Source organism: Schistocerca cancellata, chromosome 8 (assembly GCF_023864275.1).
Source record: "Schistocerca cancellata isolate TAMUIC-IGC-003103 chromosome 8, iqSchCanc2.1, whole genome shotgun sequence".
NCBI classification, from domain to species: domain Eukaryota; kingdom Metazoa; phylum Arthropoda; class Insecta; order Orthoptera; family Acrididae; genus Schistocerca; species Schistocerca cancellata.
In genome coordinates, this window is record NC_064633.1 from 592313353 (window position 1) to 592337701 (window position 24349).

A 24349-nucleotide genomic window follows, 5' to 3' on the forward strand; every position below is an offset into this window, starting at 1 on the left:
CAACAGATAAGACAACTGTAAATCATAATTTTTTATAATCTTATATACTTTTCGACTTTCTAAGGCTGTACGTTCTGTGCATCGTGATACACTCAGGCAAAACCTAAAATATTACACAGTCAAGGGATACATCCTAATATCGTGTCGGACCTCCCTTTTTCCTGTGTAGTGCAGCTGACCAATGTAGAATTCTGGGCACTCACAATGTATGTCATAAATTGAAGAGATCCTGAAGCCAAAACTGTTCTTACCTGTGTGTACCATCACCTTCACCTCAGATGTTGGGAAACATATTATTCCTCGTCTTTCCAGCATCCTGCAAAATGGAGCACCGCATAAAGGGGGAACATAATCGGTGGCTTATTACGTGGTCATTGATATTTTGAAGTTCCTGTTTCGTGGAGAGTGCCAACTATGTACAACATACCAGGTAGCCATTCTTTCTGAACGCGTAATTCTAACGACTATTACGGAATCTAAGTGACCCTCGTAGATGGTGGTAAGGTGTAGCTCCGTATATCATTCTACACACATAAAAATCAGTATTGCATTACTCCGATACGTCGTGTAGGTGTATCGCTATTGCGACAGTTTCTGTCGAACAGTTGAGGGAACGTCCCTCATGCCAAGAAGGACAATTGCGACAAGTGACTGGTTGTCCATCATCAGGATACGCGCAACTAGCTTGCCAAACAGTTAAGTAGCTCGACCTGCGCACCGACGCCAATGTAATGTGGTGCGGATAGGGAATCAGTTCCAAACGACAGGTAGTGTAGAGGGCATACACTACACAGGCCGCCCAAGTCCCACAGGTGTACAGCATCCTACGACTTTTGAGTCAAACGAACAGTGACCTATGTGGTGCTCCACAATTGAATTCGACATTCGAACAAGCTACAGAACGTCACTTATCGCATGAAACCGTTAACGACTGTATGATGTCAATCTTCATTCCTTCATTCCCGACAACCATGGAGAGCACCATGTCGTACACAAAAGCACCATGGCCTTCGTTACATACGGGCAAGACATCTTGCAGAACGGGCGCCCCAGCATTGGCGTTGGGTATGTTTATGGATAACACTCGTATTTATTTGCACCCAATAATCACAGACAACGCGTTTGGAAACAATCTGATAATATCAAACGCCTCCAACATTGTGTGGCACATGCATAACAGTATGGTGGGGGAGTGATGTTCTGATCCACCGTACACTTCATGTTGATGGGAGTCTCATTGTTGAACGGTACAGGGACGAGATTCTGCAGCCAACAGCGGAACCGTATCGTCAATATTAGGGTGGTAATTTCGTCTGGATGGATAGTATATCGCCGCCTCATCGAGCTGTTCTCGTGAACACGGACCTTCAGCATGCTAGGATCGCCAGAGTTGAATAGCCTGCCTATTTTCCGGACATGAACCAAATCTAACAAGTCAGGGATCGTTTGAGACTAGCTGTTTTTGAAAGCAGACAACAACGACGTACACTGAGCGACTTATGCAGAATCATTAATGATGAGTGGAACAAAATGGACCATGGCTGCTGACTTGATGATCTCAACGATGGTATGTCATGACGGATTCAAGCCTGCATCCGAACCAAGGCATGTTCTACCAAGCTGATGCCATTCAGGAGTAGTGTGACAAACCCAACCATGGGAAGCAGACCACTCTGTCGTTACACAAATGTTTATTTCATTGATTTGGGGATCTGTACGTATTGCAAATGAATGCATGCGCATGCATCACAGAAAAATTTTTTTTTCCTTGGTCATGAATTTAGAAACAAAGAGGCGATTCAAAATTTTTTATTGGTTGTATTAGAAATGGCTTTCTTGCGGACGGCGTGGTGGAGACTCTAGACACAGAGATACAATTCAGTGTGCATCTGCTTGCATTAGATGCAGTTCATGCAGGTTCTGGGCCTTTCACTTGCCAAAGTGTGAAGAGTGTCGATATTTTTTTTCCATCAGTCTTCTGATTGGTTTGGGCAGCCCCCCACGAATTTCTCTCCTGTGCTAACCTCTTCATCTCAGAGTAGCACTTGCAACCTGCGTCCTCTATTATTTGCTGGATCTATTCCAATCTCTGTCTTCCTCCACAGTTTTTGCCTTCTACAGCTCCCTCCGGTATCATGGGGAGTCAATCCCTCATGTCTTACCAGATGTCCTATAATCTTGTTCCTTCTCATTATCAGTGTTTCCAGCATGTTTCTTTCCTCTCCGATTCCACAAAGAATATCTTCATTCCTTACCTTATCAGTCCACCTAATTTTTAACATTCGTCTCTAGCACCCCATCTCAAATGCTTCGATTCTCTTCTGTTCCGGGTTTCCCACAGTCGATGTTTCAATACCATACAATGCTGTATTCCATACGTACATTCTCAGAAATTTCTTCCTCAAATTAAGGGAGATATCTGACATTCGTAGACTTCTGTTGTCCAGGAATGCCTTTTTTGCCATTGCTAGTCTGCTTTTGATGTCCTCCATGCTCCGTCCGTCATTGGTGGTTTTACTGCCTAGGCAGCAGAATTCCTTAACTTCATCCTCTTCGTGACCATCTATCCTGATGTTAAATTTCTCGCTGTTCTCATTTCTACTACATCTCATTACCTTCGTCTTTCTTCGATTTACTCTCAGCCCATACTCTGTACTCACTGGACTGTTCATTCCGTTCAGTAGATCATGTAATTCTTCTTTACTTTCACTCAAGACAGCAATGTCATGAGTGAATCGTATCATTCATATCCTTTTACCTGGAATTATAATTCCATTCCAGAAACATTCCATTATTTCCATCATTGCTTCCTCGACGTACAGATTGAACGGTAGTGGTGAGAGGCTATATCCTTGTCTTACACCCTTTTTAATACGAGCACTTCGTTCTTCGTCGTGCACTCTTATTATACCCTCTTGGCTGTTGTACATATTGTGTATGACCCGTCTCTCCCTATAGCTTACCCTACTTTTCTCAGATTTCGAACATCATAGACCATTTGACAATGTCGAACTATTTTTCAAGGTCGACAAATCGTATAAACGTGTCTTGATTTTTCTTTAGTATTGCTTCCATTGCTAAGCGCAACGTCAGAATTGGCGCTCTCGTTCCTTTACCTTTCCTAAAACCAAACTGATCGTCATCTAGCGCATCCTCAATTTTCTTTTCCATTCTTCTGTATATTACTCTTGTAAGCAACTTAGGTGCATGAGCTGTTAAGCTCACTGTGTGATAATTCTCGCACTTGTCAGATCTTGCCGTCTTAGGAATTGTGTGGATGATGCTTTTCCGAAAGTCATTTGGTATGTCGCCAGACTCATTCATTCTACACATCAACGTGAATCGTCATTTTGTTCCCACCTTCCCCAATGATTTTAAAAATTCTGATGGGATGTTATCTATCCCTTCTGCCTTATTTGATCTTAAGTCCTCCAAAGCTCTTTTAGAATCTGATTCTATTACTGGGTCCCGTATGTTTTCTAAATCGACTCCTGTTTCTTCTATCACATAAGATAAATCTTCCCCCTCATAGAGGCTTTCAATGTATTCGTTCCACCTATCCACTCTAACGTCTGCATTTAACAGTGGAATTACCGTTGCATCCTAACGTTATCACCCTTGCTTTTAATGTCACCGAAGGTTGTTTTGACTTTTCTGTATGATTAGACTGTCCTTCCGACAATCATTTCTTTTTCGATGTCTTCACATTTTTTCTGTAGCCATTCCGTCTTAACTTCCCTTCACTTCATATTTATTTCATTCCTCATCAAGTTTTCTTTCTGTATTCCTGAGTTTCCCGAAACATACTCTTGCTTCCTCCTTTCATCGATCAATTGAAGTATTTCATATGTTACTCCTGGTTTCTTCGCAGTTACCTTCGTTGTACCTATGTTTTACTTCCCTAATTCTGTGATGGCCGTTTTTAGAGGTGTCCATTCCTCTTCAACTGTACTGCCTACTGAGCTATTCCTTATTGCTATATCAATAGCGTTAGAGAACTTCAGCCGTATCTCGTCATTCCTTAGTATCTCACTTGTTTGCGTATTGATTCTTCATGACTAATGTCTCAAACTTCAGCCTACTCTTCATCACTACTATATTGTGATCTGGGTCTACATCTGTTCCCGGGTACTTCTTACCATCCAGTATCTGTTTCGAAATCTTTGTCTGACCGTGATGTAACCTAACTAAAATCTTCCCGTATCACATGGCCATTGCCAAGTATACCTTCTCGTCTTGAACAGAGCATTCGCTATTACTAGCTGAAACTTGTTGCAGAACTCAATTAGTCTTTCTTCTCTCTCGTTCCTTGTCCCAAGCCGATATTATCCCGTAACCTTTCCTTCTACTCCTCCCCTACAACTGCATTCCAGTCCCCCATGACTATTAGATTTTCATCCCCTTTGCACACTGTATTACCCTTTCAATATCCTCTTACACTTTCTCTATCTCTTCATCTTCAGCTTGCGACGTCGGCATGTATACCTGAACTATCGTTGTCAGTGTTATTTTGCTGTAGATTCTGATAAGAGCAACCCCGTCACTGAACTGTTCACAGTAACACACTCTCTGCCCTACCTTCCTATACATAACGAATCATACTAACATAATACGATTTTCTGGTGCTGTTGGTATTACCCTATACTCGTCTGAGCAGAAATGCTTGTCTTCTTTCCACTTCACTTCACTGATCCGTATTATATCTAGATTGAGCCTTTTCATTTCCGTTTCCAGATTTTACAGTTTCCTTACCACGTTCAAGCTTCTGATGTTCCACGCCACGACTCATAGAAAGCTATCCTTGATTATTCAGTCTTTTCCTCGTGGTGAGCTTCCTCTTGGCAGTCCCCTCCCGTAGATCCGAAATGGGGACTATTCCGGATTCTTTTACCAATGAAGAGATCATCATGACACTTCTTCAGTTACTGACCACATGTCCTGTGGATATACATTACGTGTCTTTAAACTAGTGGTTTCCATTGCCTTCTGCATCACCGTGCCATTGATCTTTGTAGATTCTCCCTCTTCTTGGGCAGTTTCCCACCCATAGGACAAGAGAGTGCCCTGAACTCTGGCCGCTCTTCCGCCGTCTTTGACAAGGCCGTTGCAGAATGAGGGTGACTTTTTATGCCTGAAGTCATCGGCCGCTAATACTGATTTTTAAACTAAATTTAAGCTGGGGCCAAATGCGTTCTTACTATCACTAAACGACGCTACTCCCTTTTTTTGTTGATCTCATTATGTTCGTTAATGCTCGTTGCATTTTCTCGTGGCGGACGTTCCATGATTCTTGTTTGAGTTTATCATTCGTCGATGAACTCAGTCATTTTATTGCATAGTGCCGCTACCCCTCTGACCGAACACAATGAACTACCATGCCGTCGCCCCTAGACCACGGGTGCTACTGTGTTGCAATTCGATAATACGCAACTAACAACAGAGTGATTAAACCCTGGTAACAACTAGTTAACAACAAAGACCAGAGTCGATTATTTAGGATTGGAACATCGGGTGGGCGGACCACAATAAAGCAAAATTCTCACTGGTTGAGTGCAATAGCCGCCGCACGATTCAGAATCACTTCGTCACCTGACAGTACAGCAGCCTACAAGGATCTAAGATTACAGCAAGTAACAGGTCAGAGATATTGGCACGGGCGCGGGTTCACCGCCAATGGACGTTCGAGGCAACGGAAAATATCGCATAGATTCATCGGTTCGTATACTCATCGGTTCACTCTGTTGATGGCTTATGAGTACACCTAAAACATTCTCAAATGCTTCGTAAGTACCTTCCAGATTGGTGGTGTAGTGTGGGGATGGTCAGTCCTGATGTTGAGGGATGCTAATCCTACGGCTTAATTCTGATCAAAGGTCCATTGCTCCCGAATTGTCACATATTCGTTAGGGAATTCTCAGCGCTCAAGAGAACTTCAGCCAGACACAAAACGTGAATTCTTCTGAGCACATCTCGGACGCTGTGTGAAATGTACGATCCCTGGAGTCGACAATTTCCGTGAGTCTTTTGAAGGGGTTTAATGATCAGGGATTAGGGTGGCATCCTGTTACTTCCAATGACACCGACATCACGGTGCTAAGGGGAAGCTACCCCATTATGGGAGTCGACAATTGTCAGCATATGACTATAATAAAAGTGGTAATAGGACAGACACTAACGCCAAGTATCGTCCATATCATAGACGTTTAGTCCAAATGTAAAGGAAACCTACAGTATAAGAATTATTGAAAGGATCGGACAGCATACTTATAGCCGAACATGGCTTGGAGATAAGCAAAGAACAGCGAAGAACAGTAGTAGAAGGGAAGTGAACCCAAAAAATTGTAATGACACAATGATAGGTGATGTAAGAGGATTCTTCGGTCTACAAAGTAAGATTACACAGTCACCGGAGAAAGAAAGGTGTCAGAAATATATTGCTGTGGTCCGAGAAAATTTTCTTGAAAGGTTCCAGCGACATCAACTTGAGATACTTTTTCTCGTATTGCCAACAGCCTTGCCGCATTGGTATCAGCGGTTACCGTTAGATCACCTAAGATAATCGCTGTTGGTCTGGGCTAGCATTTGGATAGATGACTATGTGGGTTTGCCGAACGTTTTTGGCGAGCGGGGAACTATTTTAGGGTGATGTAGAGGCTCTGGTCACGAAAACTGAGAACGGCCCGGAGAGCGGTGTGCTGACCACAAGCCCCTCCATCCAACGACGTCTATTATCTGACGATCACATGAAGGGCTTTGAGCTTTCCGCAGTCTGCTCGGGCGAAATTTCCTCTTAATACTAGCCAGTGACAGCAATTGGTGATGATCTGAATACCCATTGAAGAGCCCAAGAAACTGGTACGCCTGCCTAATATCTTGTACAGCCCCCGCGAGCACGCAGAATTGCCACAACACGACATGGCATGGACTCGACTAATGTCTGAAGTAGTCCTGGAGTAAATTGACAAAATAGTCTCTTGCCGACATGTTGGGTTCATGGATTCATGAGAGTGTCTACACACCCGTACAAGTGCATCCACTCGATACAATTTAAAACGAGGCTCATCCGACCAGGCAACATGTTTCCAGTCATCAACAGTCCATTCTCGGCGATGACGGGTCGAGACGAGGCGTAAAGCTTTGTGTCGTTCAGTCATCAAGAGTACGTGAGCGCGCCTTCAGCTCCGTAACCTCATACCGATGATATTTCGTTGAATTTTTCGCACTCCGACACTTGTTGATGGCCGAGTATTGAAGTCTGCAGCAATTTGCGGAAGAGTTGCACTTCTGTCACGTTGAACGGTCCTCTTCAGTCGTCGTCCGTCCCATTCCTGCTGGATCTTTTTCCGGCCGCAGCTCTGTCGGCGATCTGATGTTTTACCGGACTTCTAATATTCACGGCATACTGGTGAAATGGTCGCACAGCAAAATCCCCGCTTCATCAGTACCTCGGAGATGCTGAATCCCATCGCTCGTGCGCAAACTAAAACACTATGTTCAAACTGACTTAAATCTTGATAACCTGCCATTGTAGCAGCGCTAACCGATCTAGCAACTGCGCCAGACACTTGTTGTCTTAAATAGGCGTTGCCGACAGCAAAGCCGTATTCTGCATTTTTACATATCTCTGTATTTCAATACGCATGCCTGTACCTATTTCTTTGGCGCTTCAGTGTAGAAAGTGTTCACAAGTGTCGGATCGATAGCTGACTGACAGTAAAAATAATATCCATAAATCTTGTTAAAACCTTATTTTCTCAGTTAAGTACATTGTAGGTGGAAGGTATCTATCATGAAACTGATAGCACTGGTGCGCTTGATGATCAATAAACACAAATTTCCAAACGTTTCGTGTTTATTTAATAAGAAAGTGTGCTTCCATCTCTCTCCTTATCACGTCGCTAGTATTAGTTGTCATCTATAGCTCAGATTCTGCCTATGCTCTTCGATATGAGAAAGCAGTTGTAGGGCAACTTATGCCTAGAGCGTAGCCCAGTACGAATGTGAGGTGCTGCGTTTGGGGAATATGAAGAAACTGGGAGTTGGTGCAAGGGGATAATATTAAAAATAAGTGGTGAAATGAAGTACGAAATGAAGAAATAGAAAAAATGAGTGGATACTCAGCTGCGTGAATTAAGGCAGAAGTTTCTTCTTGGACATTTGCTGCAGCGTGCAGAAATAGTGATTTTGACGCTGGGTGTATCTGTGGAGTGGAGGAATAGTACGGCAACAATAAAATAGAAAATATGAAGCGGTTTATAAATGTTAATGTTCGAATTATATAGAGATGAAAAGATATCTACCTTCGGGCCATCGGAAGTAAGCACGTATCGTTTTCAGAAGTAGGGGAAGCAGATAGAGGCAGAGACAAAGAGACAGAGAGAGAGAGAGAGAGAGAGAGACAGGGAACGTGAAACGAGAAGTAAATACAGAGTACTCCAAAGCGCGTGTGGTGCTCCGACCGACCGCTGCCTCTTAATTGGAGACCCTGGCTGAATGCGTCCGAGCGCAAATGATCGCAGCTGACGATGGCTCTCGTTGGCCGCAACTGCTATCGCAGTGTCTCCACCGGAGCGTTGCAACAGCACTCTAAGGTCGCCTCGGAAAGTTGGCTCCACTGAACTGAGTTATTTATGACGTCGTGGCGGCAAACAATTCGAACGGCGTCACAGGCGTTGCCGCTACAGCCGCACGCAGCCAAAAATGGGAACTGCGGCGTAGTAACTGCTGTTGCCTTCCCGGCTCCTAATTTAATGTCGGTAGCCTTGGTTTCCCGTCTGTTGTGTTCTGTGTCATTATTTTGTCCACCACTGCTGCTACGGTAATAAATTAAATTAGAATCTTCTTATCCTGTTCCCAGATTCTTCCCCTGTTTCAAGGAAACAGTTCTACTCAGTGCCATAGTGGAGGCGGCCACGGAAGATGATCGAGTAGGTTCACGCTTATTCACAAGGGAGTTGTCACTGCAATCCAGATACAGTTTCCAGTTCTGTAATAGTGATTCGACACATATTTAGTGGCAGCGATCGATTAAGGGAAAGTATTGAGCAGTTTTCTCGTTTGTTGTACTTTGCTGTGCTAGTTGTATGTTACTGGTGAGTTGGTTTCTTTTTATTTGTAATCACGCTGTGCTTTCCGAAGCATAAATAAAAGTATTTAACAGACATACAAACATCTCAAAAATGAGATCGACAGGAAGTGCAAAATGGCTATGCAGGCATGGATAGAGGACAAATGTAAGGATGTAGAGGCTTATCTCACTAGGGGTAAGATAGATATTGCCTACAGGACAATTAAAGAGACCTTTGGAGAAAGGAGAACCACTTGTACGAATATCAAGAGCTCATATGGAAACACAGTTCTAAGCAAAGAAGAGAAAGCAGCACGTGGAAGGCGTATATAGAGCGACTATACAAGGGTGATGTTCTTGAGGACAATATTATGGAAATGGATGTAGATAAAGATGGAATGGGAGATAATATAATGCGTGAAGAGTTTGATAGAGCACTGAAAGACCTGAGCCGAAACAAGGCCGCGGGAGTAGACAATATTCCATTAGAACTACTGACGGCCTTGGGAGAGCCAGTCCTGACAAAACTCTACCATCTGGTGAGCAAAATGTATGAGACAGGCGAAATACCCTCAGACTTCAAGAAGAACATAATAATTCCAATCCCAAAGAAAGCAGGCGTTGACAGATGTGAAAATTACCGAACTATCAGTTTAATAAGTCACGGCTGCAAAATACTAACGCGAATTCTTTACAGATGAATGGAGAAACTGGTAGAAGCCAACCTCGGGGAAGATCAGTTTGGATTCCGTAGAAATATGGTAACACCTGAGGCAGTACTGATCCTACGACTTATCTTAGAAGCTAGATTAAGAAAAGGCAACCTACATTTCTAGCATATGTAGAAATGCAGAAAGCTTTTGACAATGTTGACTGGAATACTCTCTTTCAAATTCTGAAGGTGGCAGGAGTAAAATACAGGGAGCGAAAGGCTACTTACAATTTGTACAGAATCCAGATGGCAGTTATAAGAGTCGAGGGACATGAAAGGGAAGCAGTGGTTTTGAAGTGAGTGAGACAGGGTTGTAGCCTCTCCCCGATGTTATTCAATCTGCATGTTGAGCAATCAGTAAAGGTAACAAAAGCTAAATTCGGAATAGGTATTAAAATCCGTGGCGAAAAAATAAAAACTTTAAGGTTCGCCGATGACATTGTGACTCTGTCAGAGACATCAAATGACTTGGAAGAGCAGTTGAACGGAATGTACAGTGTCTTGAAGGGGGGATATAAGATGAACATCAACAGAAGCAAAACTAGGATAATGGAATGTAGTCAAATTAAATCAGGCGATGCTGAGGGAATTAGATTAGGAAATGAGACTCTTAAAGTAGTAAAGGAGTTTTGCTATTTGGGGAGCAAAATAACTGATTATGGTCGAAGTAGAGAGGATATAAAATGTAGACAGGCAATGGCATGGAAAGGGTTTCTGAAGAAGAGAAATTTGTTAACATCGAGTATAGATTTTAGTGTCAGGAAGTCGTTTGTGGAAGTATTTGTATGGAGTGTGGCCATGTATGGAAGTGAAACATGGACGATAAATAGTTTAGACAAGAAGAGAATAGAAGGTTTCGAAATGTGGTGCTACAGAAGATTGCTGAAGATTAGATGGGCAGGTATTGAACAGGGTTGGGGAGAAGAGGAGTTTGTGGCACAACTTGACTAGAAGAAGAGATCGGTTGGTAGGACATGTTGAGGCATCAAGGGATCACCAATTTAGTATTGGAGTGGAGCGTGGAGGGTAAAAATCGTAGTGGGAGGCCAAGAGATGAATACACTAAGCAGATTCAGAAGGATGTAGGTAGCAGTTGGCGCTGGGCGATGAAGAAGTTTGCACAGGATAGAGTAGCATGGAGAGCTGCATCAAACCAGTCTCAGGACTGAAGACCACAACAACAACAACAACCGACATGCAATAATTACGAATAAATGAGTGGTCTATTAAGAAATGAGCAGTAAATTAAAGAAATGGCAACAAATCGACCACAACAAACATATTAAAATTTAATCCTGAAATTATAATGAACAAGACTGTAACGTTTTTTTTCATCAGGCAACGTAGATATAGTAGAAAGTTCAGCTACCGTCATTGTTATACCAAACTTCGTGACATTTCATTATTTCTTCCACTTTTCACAACGGTGAGCTGCATGGTTGTATTCATGTCACGTCTTCAACAGGAACATATCGTCATCTGGATACAATATTTCGGCGGTCCACCTGAACGCCATATTCATTTGAGTAGGCCGACGCACAATCCTCCCGGAACTGAAATCAAACACGCAGCTGCGGTGTTGAGTCCTGTCTTCAAGAAAGTGTTCAGTGGAAGTGTTGAATCCAATGGTAAATGTGGTACAATATTCGGTAAGCTCGTGCGTTTTCTTTTATCTCTTTTTCACTACGCCGTAGTACAGGACGGTGTCAGATGCCTTCCTGAAGTCGAGGATCACAGTGTAAAGTTGAGCGCCATTGTCTACAGCGCTACAGATCTGATGGAGGAACACAGCAAGCTGACTTTCTTAATATCTCTGTTTGCGGAACCCTATATTTATTTTTACCGTATATTCTCATTAATGACAAACGTTGTAAATGTCGAGCGTAAAATAAGTTCCATAATTCTACAACATATTGATGTCAACGATATAGGGCTATAATTATGTGCATCTGTCCTCTGACTCTTCTTGGAATCGGAAATGACCTTCGCTTTTCTTTTCAATCTCTATGTATCTTTAGCTGCTACGTCGATGTACGATAAACTGCTGTTACAAGGGAGCAAACTCTTTTGCATGATATTTGTAGGATCTTGTAGGTAGCTTAAATGTATCTGGTCTTGATGTCTTTTCGCTACCAAGCGATTGCAGATGGTTTTCTGTTCCGCGACCGGTTATCTGAGTAGGTCTATCTGCGATTTCGACGTTGGTATAATGACTTAAAAGGGGGAGACCGTTCTATTACCTTCCACGGTGAAACGATTTCGGGTGACCGAGCACAGTTTTTATGCTTTCTCTCTGTTATCTTCCGTTTCGGAGCTAGTTTGGTCACTGAGACAATCAGTAGAGATTTCGCACAATGAATTCATTTCACATTAGAGCAAAGGATGTTAGGGATTTTAGTCAGCCGCGCGGGATTAGCCGAGTGGTCTTAGGCGCTGCAGTCATGGACAGTGTGGCTGATCCCGGCGGAGGTTCGAGTCAAATGGTTCAAATGGCTCTGAGCACTATGGGACTTAACATCTTAGGTCATCAGTTCCCTAGAACATAAAACTACTTAAACCTAACTAACCTAAGGACATCACACACATCCATGCCCGAGGCAGGATTGGAACCTGCGACCGTAGCAATCCCGCGGTTCCGGACTGCAGCGCCTAGAACCGGACTGCCAGCGCCGGCCAGGTTCGAGTCCTCCCTCGGGCATGGGTGTGTGTGTGTTTGTCCTTAGGATAATTTAGGTTAAATAGTGTGTAAGCTTAGGGACTGAAGACCTTAGCATTTAAGTCCCATAAGATTTCACCCACATTTTTTGATTTTACTCAGATCGTTCAACAAAATTTTATTCTGTGTGTTACTGAATCTTCAGCTTCATTTGTTTACATATTGTTTTTCTAATACGGCTACTAAAGAACAGAATATCTTTCCTATTCCTTAAGATCGCCCTGGGCACATACTTACCTATGAGTCTGTCTCGTCTGGGAAGTTACAAAGACATGAAAGTCGCTCTAGAATTACCCAGAACGCTCACGCCACGGAAGCAGGCGTTGATAGCTTCGTATAAAATCTGCACCTGATGACACTGGCACACAGATACAATGTAACTTAAATCTACTAAAAGTCTGTTTGTTATCATGATAATTCCGACGGAAAAGCATTAATGTGTTAAATAGGACCCTGCAAGATCGCTCCGTCACTTTTGTTAACCGAGTGAAATGGTGCAGTGATTGGCACTCTGGACTCGTATTCGGGAAGATGGTTTCAACCCGCTTCCGACTGCCCTGGTTTAGATTTTCCGTGATCCTCTAAACTGCTTCAGGCAAATGCCGGGATTGTTTCTTTGAAAATGGAACGGCCAATTTCCTTCCCCATCCTTCCCTAATCCGATGGGACCTATGACCTCGCTCTTTGGTCCCCTCCCCCAAATAAACAAACCAACCTATCAGTAAACGAACTACTTTTGTCGGTGCTGGAGCAGCCAACGCGTAGCACCCATGTCGGTCACAGAAGATTTCGTGCAATAACCACCAGCCGCCCTAGGCACAACATGGCGAGATGCTACGGCCTAAAGACTAGCCAACGCGCCACTTGTACTGTACAGCTGTATCCGTATCTCCCTATGGGCATTGGGGCAATGCAACAGCTGTAAACAAGCCAAAGGAGACGGTCCACAGAAATCTGCTGAGCGCTTAGCTCATTAACCACACATAATTCAGTCCGCTTGCAGTGGCCAGACCCAACGGCGTCTAACAACCAGGGCGAAGGCCACTCTCGCATGCTGAGCGGAAGAGCGTAGAGTTACATGATGACCACCACCACCTCCACTCGCTCCACATTGGGAGGGGGAATGGGAGTAGCCTTCTTTAAACGCATCAGAAATGGATAACTTTCGTGACTTTTTTTAAAGTAAAATAAAAAATTAATGCTAAACTGGATGATGACGTTTTAATACTTACACTACTGTCTTTAAGAAGTAATTATTTTGTTCATTGCGGACGCAACCTGTAACCCCTGCAGCAGGTGGGAAGACCCCTTTCAATCGGAACATTGTCATCGGAGACGGTTTCCGAAGTCCTCCTGTTCGACCTGTACCCAAATAATTTTTATAATCAATTTTCAAAACATTTTTATATTAGCATACGTAGGATTATTGAAAAATATTAAGTCTTACCAAAATCATGACATGATGAATCAAATGTCATTTTCTTCGCCCAAAAAATCGAGACCAAAGTGTACTCCGGAAACAGACTTTATATATATCGCAAAACGGATACGTACTGTGACAGAGAATTCAGTTTATAATGCTGGCATCAAATTCCTACCGAAAATGTATGCACCGTTCGGAAGTTATGTTTTCCATCAGTTTGTCATGGTTTTGGGTTACATTTTGTTGTTGTTTGGTTCAACACGTCTGTAGTCAGCGCTCTCTGGACGACACAGATATTCTTGAAAATATTAAAGAAGGTCCTCTTCTATCTTCTTCGCGGCCCTGGTGGTCTTGCGGGCCCCTTCGGCAACTTCCGTATTCGCCAGTACTGATCGCTCGATACGCTTTCCGTCCGCTTTTGTGCTGAAGTTCGAAGACGCTGATCCGATCTCAAGTTCGAACAAGCTCACAATTTCCATAATGCCTATTAGACCATCGCTGAAATTATGTGCTGCTGCGCCGGTATCGAATGCTCTCGTTCCGCCGTGAATAGTTTTCGGAGACACTTCACAAACGGAGTTTTTGACGAACTTACAATTAACATAACAACAATGCAGACATCCCAGATAAAATTTAAAAAAAAGAGTTCAATCTTTTTTCAAATTTTCAGATAGGGCTACCCTCTTAATAGCTACACACTGCACCCTGGAATAACAGCATGCTTACGATGAGTGTGATGGCTTAGGATGACATTTAATACAGCATGCTACCTCAGTGCGCACTTGTTAATAACAATCTGCACAAAAAGCTCTCAAAATTTTTATTTCCTAAGTACCTCTTCTCCTTCAAGATACTTGGCATGTTTTGTCATAAACACAGTAGACAAACCCAATCTTACCGTGTAACACCTCTAGCCTTCAAAATGGATTCAGTTCTCTGGTAAAAAGAGTCAGAAAGTTTCTTCAGATGTACCATATCCAGCTTAAGTCATTCACTGATCATTAGATGCCGTGCAGCTAAGAAAATACAGCTACAACGATTACACACGCCGTTGCAAGTAGCTCTAACGATGCCAGTAGCATTAGTTTCGGCTGATTCAGCGGGTGAGAGTTACCGCGATAGGGTGCCTGAGTGTTTGTCAAACATTCCACGTATGCGTACAACTCTGTAAATACGACTGTTGTCATTTTGAAAGACGAGAATGTCAACAGAAGACTCTTGAGGACAATGCAGAATAAAGGGAAACATTTGGTCAGCAATAATGTTGATATAAATGTCTTGGTGGTGGTAAGTTCCTATGGGGCCAAACTGCTGGGATCATCGGTCCATAGGCTTGCAATTTCTTTTTTGGGTCAGTTTCGTACTGACCAACTTCTTCGTCACTTTCTCCTCTCCCAGTGTACCTCATTTCTTTCAGCCTCTGTGCCCGGGAAGTCTTTCTAGCCCGCTGAACGATCACTTGTCCGTGATGTATAGTTAGTGAAGTAGTCAGAGGGATTGAGAGTGTATCAGAGAGAAGCATTGGTTGACTGTGTTTGTTCGCGCGCTCACTCAAATGCCACACATCTACACCAATGAAGACTGTGCAGATGTAGAGAACGTTTGCAACTTCTGCGATAGCAGCGCTCCTGCAGCTGTCGACAAATACCGTTGGCGCTTTCCGACACGTCGAATTCCTGCCTGAAACAGATGGTCTTCAAAGTTCCCATTTTTTTTCTCTGAACGTGTAGTTCAATGACTTGTGCACTAACAGCGTCACATTGTTGAAATGGTGCTGTGTACGAAAGTTGGTGTTTCACCTCGGAAACAATTCGGCATATAGCATATATCCGTATGACGTTTTTTGCTTCAAATGATCGTTCTTGTCGTATTCCTGAATACCGACCATTGCTCCTGGGACACGGTGGATACGCCAACATGAGGAATGGCCTTTTGCGATGCAGATGTCATCTACACACCGTTTCCTTCACGATGCTAGCTCGCAGACTGTTTCAGATGAACAAGCATTCAGTAACAGCAGCAGTTTCTTCGAATTTGAAACCGATTGTCATTGACAAAGCTTGAGTGTATCTCTGTTATCATTACGACCACAATTTTTACGAGTGCGAGTGGAATACCATTCGATGTAGACAAGCAGTTCACGATAATACGTCAGCAAAGCGGGCAAATTCTTTTGTGGTGTAATACTGAGTACGTCCAAAAACGATATATCATTTTCGGGGAAATTCTGTCAAGGTTCCTACTGGCCCCGCCTTACTTACTCTGCTGGCTGGTACGCACACATCACTTCGCTTCCGTGATACAAGTCAAGGTGGAAGTTAACATGAGCACCAGATAGCAGCTCCGCTTCATTCACAGCACCCTAGAACCAGCAGTGAATTACTTTAAGCGGGTGACGTTCTGTCCGGGGAACTTGTAGCACAGCAGCAAGCTTGATTCGGTGAGAAATGCGCAACGCTTCCCTGAATTCTGTTTTCGACTGTGATGCCACCCACTGAACAGGAATTGGATCGTCGGCAGAAAGAATGTAATATAAATAAACTATGAAGTCCACACAAACTATAATTTGACAATGAAATCATAGGTATTTAAGAGTAAGTGAGATGTGCAATAGGATCTAGCGGATCTACACACACACCGCGGAAAGCGATGTGTAGTACGAGGCAGACGGTACATCATACCACTACTGCTGCTTTTCTTTCTTATTCCATTCGCATACTGTGTTTCGGCGTAGCTCTATAACTATCTTTTCTTGCAGCATCTTTCCCAGCCCTATCGTCGAACACCATTCATATTACAGATGCAAACATTTACATTGTGTGCCTGAAGGATTTGGGTCTTGCCCCACCCGCTACTCATAGGTCTGTCTTCACCTAAACCGCTTTGAGTGCTGTTAAAGGCAACTAGGCTATCGTAACGGCCAGTGACTTTCCAGCCGTAGATGTTTTCCAGTACCTCTAGGAAATCAACTTCTGGAAAGTCCTTGTTAAAAGCCCTTTCCAGAAGAACGCTATCAGAGGAAGAAGTAAATGACAAATGTCCATTGCAGCATTTGCTCCTTGGGCTAATTGGCTGAATCACCAGAATTTTTTATCATGACTTGAGAACCATCATCAGCTAGTAAGTTTTCTAAGTTGGTCAGGATCGATCCCACATTTGGTGAGAAGATCATTGCTTCTGTGAGGAGGAAGTGACGTTTCTAAGAGTTTAACGTTTCTGAAATCAATAGCAGACGCTGTGCAGGATCGAAAAAATTATTCTACTATCGCGGAAAGCTTACAAGAGTTCGAAAAAGAATTACAGTGTGCGAGATTGGAATTCTTATAAGTAATCTTTTGCTTCTCCGGGCAGTGGTTGCGTATTAGAGAGCGTGAACGTTTACCGTAGGCAAGGCTCGCATATCATATGGTGCAATCACAGCCAGATGAAACTTTTGTTCGGTGAAAGAGACGGAATCCGTGACGTCCAATTAAAGCTAATACGTGGGACGTGAGATTATTCCGTCACTTTTCACCCACTGACGTAGAACTGTCACCCCCTTTCCTCTTTGTGAGAATTATCCACCGAAAGGCATTATGAGCCAGCTAGAGACTGCGATATACGGCTTTAAAATGGCGTTATCGACTTCCTTCTTCCCAATTTTTTAGTAGTCAGAAATACTCCTCTGTCTCCAATGACCTATCTGTCGACGGGACTTCAGTCTTTTCCTTTCTGTTTTTTAAAATCTTTTTGTACAGCAGGTACATAATAATAGCAGAATATTAGTGGTAGAGTCCTCCCCAGATGTGAACTTTGTAAATTTCCGGAATACAATATTGAGACAATAACGTATCCTTTCCTCCACTCTTCCCCTTTTACTTTCCCATAGTATTCGTGCAACGACTTCGAAATGTTTTTATTGTCCATTCAACTTCCGTGTTCTTTAGATGGTTGCTTTTGTGCCTACCGGTAGTCGATAAGGACTCCGGATGCTGCAACAATACGCTATATTGCCACTTGTATGCGACATCTCCTTCATTCAGGCATTACGTTTCTCCAGACTGTTTCAGCAAATTCTAATTTGCATTCGCCTAAACAATACTGATATTACTGTTAGTCCCATTTCATTTCACTTCTGAGTATTAACTTCTGACAGAATACATTTGAAACAGACTCATTCGACTTCAAAAGACTGTATATGCCTAAAGATCAAGATAGAAACGTAGGGCGGATTTTATTTGTATAAATTACCACAATGTCTTTATTTTCAAAATATTTTACGAAGGTCTGTGTTTTTCACAGAGGCACATACCTTTCGTGATGAAAATCATGCAGACGCACCTATAATTTTATCTGTAGATTTGTGTGTGAAAGAGTCCCTATATAAACATTTCTATTATCTGCACAAATAAATGAGGTCATGGCCTTCACTTATCTCGAGGGCGGTTGGTTTGTGTCTTTTATTATACTGATCTTGTCATGTAAGCATCGCTCTCTGTAGCTCTGAATAACGTCCAATATGTTAAGCTAATTCTCGATCAAAACTTATTTGAATACTTCATTGGACGACCAGTCGACGTAAATTATGTTATGTATTATTGTATTAACGGTTTCATTTTTCTGGCTTTTGGAGGACAGACGCAAGATTTCAATGTGGCACCGATCCGCCATTGGCATGTCTTTGTTACAAATTTTCAGTATCTCTTTATTGCTTATTGCACAACCTGAACCTGCAGTCGTTGGAAAAGTAGTCCGACAATTGTAACTGATTACACAGCATAGACAGCGATATTCAATTTACGTTTCAAAAATTCCAACCGTCCTCATTTTTAGCTGCGCTGCTCCCTACGCCGTTCTGTAAGAATTACGTCCTGCATAACTAAACAATTTAGCCTCTTATTTAGAGAGGTAAGATGGAAGCTAACGTATTATGTAACTGATGTTCTTTTAGAAAGGTCTACAAAGTTTTTATTTGCAAAAAATTTACAATGGTATAACTGTTACATAGAGGGACACAGTATATCTGATCCAAATTATGGGGACGCACCAGTGTACCACGGAACTTGTCACGCTACAACGCAGTCCTTGCTATGAATTTTTTCACTTACTTAACACATGAAACTGTTTGTATACGATGTACTGTCTAGTGTAAATATGTATTGTAAATACTACCTTTAAATTATGTAATATTTAACACTGGCAAGTCAGGGCATTTTAGTTAACGTTCAAGTAAGGAAGATTGTTTTGTCGTGCCGTTGGGCGCGGGAGCGCGTCAGCGAGTAGTAGAAGCAGTGACGCCGTGCTCGGAGTAAGAAGTACGAGTACAGCCGAGTGCTGCTAGTCCCAGCTGTGTTACATCTAACGACTAGTGTGTGGATCTAAGTACGACGAGATATTAATGGTCGGCATGTCTGGAAGCAGGGCTGGGCAAGTATTATGGATTAATTGGCATAGTGCTGAAGAAACGAGGACTTAAATGTGAAGCGCACTGTGGGCCCAAGTCGCAACAGTAAAAGCCCGCTGCCACATTGTGTCGCTGCCGTGGACTTCCGTCGATCCACCGACAACGAGGGAAGTAAGGGCTACGTAATTATCGTAGGATAAAATTGTAGAAGGCTTGCAAGTGATTGTGCTTTACTCTGAAGTTGAACAATTAATTACAAGCACTTTATAATCGAAGTGTTGCAGTTACATTCCACCCGACAATAACACCAAGTAGGTTCCTTCCGATCCTTACCTTACTAAACCGAGTGTGTCACGCCATTATCAAGAGAAAACATGTTAATTTTCAAATTATTTGCATAGACGGTGAAGAGTAAATTTCAGACTGGTTATCGTAGTTAATTGTTGCACTTAATAAGCTTACGCCAACCGTAGTAACTTAATAATAGACTGAAGTAATAAATTTGATTATTAAGATTTATTCCAATGTATATTCAGCTGAAGTTAGTTCAAGGATATTTCATGAAACTATAAAGCTTATTCCACTTGACAATCCCCCAATTACTGAGTTATTATCATTTATAACATAGTTAATCGATTATTGGCAATATATTTCATTATCAGTAGATTAAACTGTGAAAAGTACCTAATTTTAAAGACAGAATGACATTCCAAATCTCGATAGATAATTATCTGTGTTGTCAGCATTGCACTTACCTGACAAATTATGAACAAAATAATTATCAAAATACTTATTGAAAATTAACCATTAATGTTTAAGTGTAGTTAGATTGTTATGACATTGTTTTATATGACTACTGAGCCTGACACAGCACTTATGTAAAAGTTCCCGTTCCACCTGCTGCGCTACAAACAGGTAAACTTTATTTTAGACACAATTATTCACGTACTTAACAGTACTGTCGCGCATCAATTGAGCTATCGACCGATTTTTTAATTGCTTTTACAACTTAATAATTTCTTTCGGCAAAATTTCCACTGGCAAAATTTATTTCCAAATTATTTCCATTATTTCATTTACCAATCGTTATTGAATGAAATTACTCATTCAATAGCGATCAAGTTATAACTTCTCCTGTTTCCCGCGGAATAATCATTGTTTACTTCGGATTCGAATGCCTTATCCCGACGCGGCTCAAAATTCATAATTTACGGTCATTGTCAACCTGTAATTTCGCACATCCTGGTAAGCAGGGGGGTGTTATAAACTGACAAGTACATGTCACCGGAGGTGCACCCCTACCATAAGAGGAATCGACAGTACTTTGTGTTCTGTAAAGAAGCAGCGACAGCTGATGGGTCTGTCAGCAGAGCTCAGGGCCTTCGAAGTTGGCTTGACTTTGGACCTCACCTGAGTAAAAAATCCATCAGCGGCGTTTCAGCACTTCTAAAATTGTTCAAGTTAACTGGTGCTGACGTGACTGTGAAGGGGACATGCGACGAAACGACCACACCTAAACAATAGCCAGGCAGGCCTCATACAGTGACAGGCTGAGAACGTCGACCACGGCGGGTGGAGTAATAAAAGTTCGCATGAAATCAGCTGAAGGAATCACTCGTGAGTTACAATGTGGTACCAGGAGCCTAGCTAACAACAGTGAGTGTGCGTAGGATGTTAGAAGTGGGGTGCAGTGATCAGTCCTCTCTTCGTAATCCTCATATTTCCGTAGCCAGCGCTAAGTAGCGCTTGAAGCGGTTTAAAGTTAGACACGACTGGAAAATGCGCTGTGTCATCCGAACAAGACAACGCCAGGGCAAAAGCACCACAGGCGCAAAGATGCGAGCTGGTGGCAGTCCCGTAGATACTCGCTGCTTGCGCAATTTCCACGGGCGGCGCTGAGGATGAACATATCGACTTCGCCTCGGCGAGTTGCCGGCCGAGCACAATCCTCAAATTACCGGCCGACAACGGACAGAAGCTTACCCGGAAGATTCTAGAACAGCTCTCGCCCACTTGGTTATAGTTCATCGTTTAGGGCTGACTTAGACAGGGAACGTCGTATAGTGATCTCTTAGAAGTGAACACGCAATTGTTGTAAATTCCATTTGCTATCTACTGTGAAGTTTATCTACGATCATTTGCACTTAGTCATTGACGGCCTATTTGGTGTTGTGTTGCATCCCATGTTGCACAGTTCAATGTTCTGCTAGTCACCAAGATAAGTAAACCTTTTTTAACTCATTTATGTGACTTTGTTACAAATTTGTTGGAGTGTTGTAGAGCCATCGTTCACCTATCCTGCTGCCCGACCCTGTGACATAGCAGTGTGAGGAGTTGTCTTAACGGTCACACTGTACCAGAAGCCGTTTCACGAACTGACTCGGCCTACGGTAACAGTGGCAACTCGGCCTCCACAGCAGTAGCGACGAGGCCTTTACAAAACTGGCTTCAAAATGGTTCAAATGGCTCTGAGCACTATGGGACTTAACATCTATGGTTATCGGTCCCATAGAACTCAGAACTACTTAAACCTAACTAACCTAAGGACATCACACAACACCCAGTCATCACGAGGCAGAGAAAATTCCTGACCCCGCCGGGAATCGAACCCGGGAAGTCGGGCGCGGGAGGCGAGAACGCTACCGCACGATCACGAGCCGCGGACTACAAAACTGGCGACGAGGCTTTACAAAGCACTAGATGATCGGAAACAAGTGATTTGGAGTGATGAATCACGCTATACCCTTAGCCAAGCCTTTTTGGCCCCAGCATCCAATATCACTACGTTCTTTGCTTCCAGCTCTTCAGGAAGAATGGAGTGACATTCTTCCAGAGCCATTCAGACCCGTCGATAAAACTGTCCCCAGCAGAGTTCGAAGCCGAAGGGTCGACACACGTCGCATTATAATCCACCAATAGGTGTCCGAATACCTTTGATCACATAGTGTACAACTATGGGGTACTTTTTTCAACTACTTTAACTATTAAATTGTTTCTACTTTTCACAGACGTTCAAAGTGCTATCCACTGGACCCACTATATCATCCAAATGATATTAAAACTCGTCCCTTACTATTGCGAAGACGTCTGTTTTTGCATTCACTCCTTTAGGTATGTAGCGCCGTGCTTTACCCAAAGTTAGTGAAAGGTCAAGCACATATACAAGTTGTTTCACAAAGCTCGTAAAAATAATATCAAATTACATGAGATCAGGTCATCTAGGAACGCAGTGATACAGCGAGGGACCAATACGACCCTTACGTCGAAAGAGGTGCGGGGCCGTACTCTCGACGAAAATCACGCTGCACTGTTGAAATTGTTCCTCTGTTGAATCGGAGAACCCAAAAAACTTTTTTATGTGTTGAGGACTTCTCATTTCAGCGAACATTGGATATCTAAAGAAATAGGAACCCCACAGCTCGCTGCTCTCCACAGTTGGCGACTGACAGATATCGAGCCACATTTCAGTTTGAAGTTAATGTGTACCTTAGTGATGTACGAGATACCTGAGCTTGTTCTTCTAATCATAGAAAGACTCAACACAATCTAGCGTTCACAGTGTAAGCTGCAGTGCAGTAGCCCCAATATTGCCTTGTCATAGCCACACGGCTTTAAGGCAGCTGTGGCAAGGAAGCTCCTGAGGCATTTGCAAGGGTAAGTTAAAATTCAGCCCAAGTTTCTATCCTAATTGAAGTAAAAGGTAGTCTGATGAAACTGGATAGTTCTTTATGAACTGCCAACTTCTGAAACAGTCTGACATGGTTCAGATAATAAGCATTAGTCCTATAATTTGGTAGTATCGAAAGCTTCCTCTAAATCAGTGGTTCCCAACAGGTGGTCCGTGGATCCCCAGGGGTCCGCAAGCTATGCCAGAGGGGTCCGCAAGATGCTATTAGATAAAAAATATATTAAATATATTTCGTATGATAACAGATTTTTTGTTTTGGCCGCTCAATATTTTTTTCAATAATGAACATGTCAATGTTTTTTCTGAGTACCAAAAACAGAAAACGTATAAAAAGACTCTTAATTTGGCTTTTTTAGGTACTTGATTCTGTGATATGACAAGGCGCCAATCATCCTCGATGATGGGGTCCTCGAGGAAAATTTTGTTGGGAACCCCTGCTCTAAATCATAAGTGGCCGAGCGGTTCAAGGCGCTTCAGTCCGGAATCACGCGACTGCTACGGTCGTAGGTTCGAATCCTGCCTCGGGCATGGATGTGTGTGATGTCCTTAGGTTATACAGTGAAGGCTTTCACAACCGAATGGTCGGAGGTAAAGACACCGCGTTCTTCCATTATTGTGTACCATCCTTGTCCTTTGGCCTGCTGTAGTTAGGTCTTAAAACTCTATTAAGACCTAACTACAGCACCTGCTGTAATTAGGTCTTAAAAGACCTAACTACTGCAGGCCAAAGGACAAGGATGGTACACAACAATGGAAGAACACGGTGTCTTTACCTTTCATTAGTAAAGTTACAGATAGAATCGGCAAAATTTTGCTGAAACGTAAAGTGAAATCGGTATTCAAACCTACCATGAAAATAGGACAAGTACTTCGTTCTGTTAAAGATGGAAGGCCACCATTATCATCTAGCGGTGTGTATAAAATTCCGTGTACCTGTGGCAAGGTCCATATTGGTACTACGAAAAGAAGTGTGAATACGAGGGTAAAGGAGCATAAAAGTCTTTGCCGACTGTGAAAAATAGATAAATCGGCCGTTGCGGAACATGCACTTCAGTCCGGTGACCATGTAGTTAAGTTTTCAGAAACTACAGTTTTAAGTGCTACCGCGAACTATTATCCACGACTGTATATAGGGAGGCTATTCAAATTTATAAACATGAAGATAATTTTAAGAGAAAAGAAGAGGCCTTGAAATTAAGCGAGATATGGACAGTGGCGTTACAGAATCGATAAGTGATTTTTATCCATGATGGACTATTATCGATAGTTACATTTTATCTTTGACTGGTTTTCTCTCTGCTACTATGTGCAAGCTAGACCACGCCCACATTCCTCAGTATTTAGGCCGCTCTCCGACGCC